Source organism: Agrilus planipennis, unplaced genomic scaffold (genome assembly GCF_000699045.2).
Source record: "Agrilus planipennis isolate EAB-ADULT unplaced genomic scaffold, Apla_2.0 scaffold40, whole genome shotgun sequence".
Taxonomy (NCBI): domain Eukaryota; kingdom Metazoa; phylum Arthropoda; class Insecta; order Coleoptera; family Buprestidae; genus Agrilus; species Agrilus planipennis.
In genome coordinates, this window is record NW_020438938.1 from 1,562,312 (window position 1) to 1,566,106 (window position 3,795).

General features: G+C 27.5%; 1 long non-coding RNA gene across 2 annotated transcripts; it reads right to left on the bottom strand.

Moving 5' to 3' along the window:
- Window positions 1-1,487: 1,487 nt before the first annotated feature.
- Window positions 1,488-2,693, bottom strand: LOC108735398. Of its 2 annotated transcripts, none has more exons than XR_001937573.2 (3): window positions 2,398-2,693; window positions 2,160-2,339; window positions 1,488-2,104 (listed from the first exon to the last, which is right to left on the bottom strand). It is a non-coding gene; the product is annotated as an uncharacterized LOC108735398 (long non-coding RNA). The 2 variants fall into 2 exon arrangements; XR_001937572.2 differs by having other exon boundaries at window positions 2,160-2,350.
- Between the last annotated feature and the right edge of the window lie 1,102 nt (window positions 2,694-3,795).

Here is a 3,795-nt window from a genome sequence, read left to right on the forward strand (position 1 = left end):
TGAAATGCGTAATTTCTATGTAGGATATACTACGTCATAGTGGAGCAATAAAAATGGCTAAAAGCGCTCGTCAAATTAGTAGGAGACGAAAGGCATTAACTAAGCTTTGAAAAGTAACAATTATGTAAAAAAGTACGTGGAAGCTCATGGTGCTAACGGTTTTCTTTTTTTTTATTATTAAAAATTTTGGTGAAGTTGGCGAACAATTTTATACAAAGGCCATAATTGAGCTATAATTGCAACTTCAAAGAAGCAGATTGACGAATATTTACCTTTATATTGTATTTTTTCAATATTAGGGATGCCAATTCAAATTTTTATTATTATAATAATTTAAATTACAAATTGTGATATGTTGTATAGACAACCCAACATACAGGAAATATTCTTGTTGATAGAAATGGGTTTATTTGTATTATATTCAAGCTCAATTAAATATATTTTTTGAATTATTAGTTCTATTTTTCAACTGTTTGTATTACGAATGTAATGTCTATTTTATAATATCAGCAAATAAGTAATATTTGAAGACGTTGTAATGCTATAGTTCTGAATTACTTTTTTTTAGGATTACGCCAAGACAATAAATTACTGGAGATATTAAAGGCAAATATATATTGCTTTTTTCCTACCAGTTCACAAGACGTAATAAGGGTTCTTTGAAAAATGGTCAATTGACTTTGTACAATCTAAGGAAGGAGGGTCTCACATAGTTGGATATTTTTTTGGGTTTATTATCAAATTGGAATTTTTTTACTACTTAAAATGAAAAAGGTTTTTGTGGTAGACAATAATACCTAAGTAATACATAATTGCAATTGTAAGATATGTGCTTACAAACAAAAATGTAATTAAGATGGTAGAATAGAACTTTAAAATAGTTTCTCATTTGCAAAATTGTTAAAAACAGTTTTTAATTGTTGTTATGTGTTAGACAAGACCACATAAATGATTTATGATTGTTATTGTATGTATTTATAGTACTTATTTAACGGTTTTTGAGTGCGTTGCCAAATAGTTACATTCCGGAACTACTTTTACTAATTTTTAATAAAATGTACAAAATAATTGAAACATGAAAAAGCGCTCCTCAAATTATTAGGAGACGGAAGGCATTAACTAAGTTTTTAGAAGGAACAATTATGTAAAAAAGGTACGTAGAATCTCATGGTGCTAGTGATTTTTGAGTGCGTTGCCAAATAGTTACATTCCGGAACTACTTTTGCTAATTTTTAATAAAATGTACAAAATAATTGAAACTTGAAAAAGCGCTCGTCAAATTATTAGCAGACGGAAGGCATTAACTAAGTTTTGAGAAGGAACAATTATGTAAAAAAGTACGTAGAATCTCATGGTGCAAACGGTTTTTGAGTGCGTTGCCAAATAGTTACATTCCGGAACCACATTTGCTAATTTTCAATAAAATATACAAAATAATTGAAACATTAAAAAGCGCTCCTCAAATTACCNTATTATATCACAAATTAAGACATATAAGGTCTGTAAAAGAGAAGATTTCGGTAAATGTTAGTTAATAAAGATCATTACCACTTGTATATGATTATCAGATAAGTTACATAAGTACTTTGTTTAAAGATTTACATTTTACTTTTAAATATTTCAGTAATAGTATTCACAAACAATTATTGAAGTTGAAAGATAAGTATAATGGTAAGTCTTCAAACAAATTTTCAGTAAAACATTGTTTAAAATAATTATAACTACTCAATGAAAAATTTAGCAGTTCAATTACATACTTTACGTTCTTAGTTTTACATTTAAAATTAATAATAATATAAAATTGGATGTAGAAAACAATGTAGAATTTACAAGCAGATTTAGAATCAGACTGTAATTAATATAATTACAGCCACATAAAAATCTTGGTTTCTCACAGTCTGTTTTTCTTTTTTTAATTTGTAGTTGTATAACAAGTTTCAGTACTAATAGCAATATTTTACTGGATCTGCTCAGTACCCAAAGTACTAAATTCGAAAGCAGATTTATTATCCCAATTCCATTAATAGAACCACAGCTGCCTATTGCAGAACTAAACGATTAATATTAACACTTGTAGAATAATAAAAGGCCATACTCAGCCTTTCTGAAATCAGAAGTATAAGTAACTAGTGTGTAAATCAAGAATTATTGCTACAAACCTTCAAGAAGTATCTCAACTAATTTGTAATCAATGTTCTATGTATATATCGTTCAGATTTCACATTTCCAAGGTTATTTCTCACTGTTTACCACCAGTGTAAAACCCATTCATGAGGTATACTATTAAGCAGGATTTGGGTCATTTACTGTAGCAGATAGCCATAGATGTATCGTAATGCCTAGGGATGTACTGATTACAAGATATATCATTCGCTCTTTCTATTTTAATTAACACACCTCTATATAACTTAATTTCAGTTTACCAAAAGGACTTCTATAAGTAGTATTCACCGTAAATAGCTCGTTCATTCCCAATTTGGTGAAAAATATGTTGATGATTACCAGCAGGATTGTAGGTCCGTAAAATACATTGTCGGTTCCTGAAACTCACCAAATAATTGTTTGAAATTAAATATACATTTATCCACATTTAACATGTTAATTTTTCTATGATTTCATTGGTTTTTTGAAAAATTACGGGCTAATTAACCTGTAAATTATCTTGTAAACAAATAAACAAACAGCAGCCATCATTTTTACTGCGTTCGATAGATCTGTTGTTTAAACGTAAATTTATACAAACTTTAATATTGTTTTATTTAATTATACTCGTATAAATTATTGAGAATAGGGCATTTCAATTTGGGAGAATACAAATTAATTGAATCCTGAAGCCAATTACCTTCTAAATTTTAATTTCTTTAGGTCGGATCAGTCAATGACTGAATTTAAATTCGCATCAGTATAAATGAACGCACCTTAAGTTTCTCGGTTGAAAAAATAATAATAACACTAAATTCTAAGATTACTAGGCGGGAAAAGACCTTATGTCACTTATGCTCTCCTAATACAAAATCGCAAATTTTCGAAGTTTCTACTTAACGAATGTGATGTCCGGCACCTTCACCATTTTTAACATCTAATGTTTACGGGAATTTAAATTGATTACAAAGAGAACCGTTTGTTTTCTTCATTTTATTTTAATAATAGAAATTATTTTACGTTTATTAATTGTCCTTTGTAATTATTTACAGCAATAAATATTTAATTTTACTGAATTTAAGGCGTCATTTATGACCTTCTTAAGAAGTGAGCGTAATAAATAAAGAAAAAATGGTTTACGTTCGAAATATTTGATAGCAATATTGTTAAAGACTGATTATGTCTTTTTTAAGAGTATATTGCAATTATACTGAAGTTGTTATTAAGAGATTAATTGTATCTTATATTTGTTGTTATATTTTTATGTTTTAAGTGATTTTTTTATTGTATTTCTGTAAGATATATCAAATTTTAATAAATGAAACGAAGGGATTAGTTGAAGCACTTTTATTTCTTTTAATTTTTGCACTTACATTAGTGGTAAAAACTATTTTATTGTATTTTTATTTTATAACAACAGTATGAATAACTCCCTTAAACAACGAATAATACAAAAAAGTAACAAAATAATAATTGATTAAGGCAACATTACTCGAAAGGTTTAAACAAGCAATTAATATCTAAACCTCTTTACAGAAAATAAGTAAAAATAACAACATCCTGTTATGCACAATGAAGTAAAAGCCACAATAAACAAAAGTAATACAAGTTAAGATAATAAATAAAGGGTTTATTTGTATTATATTCAAGCTC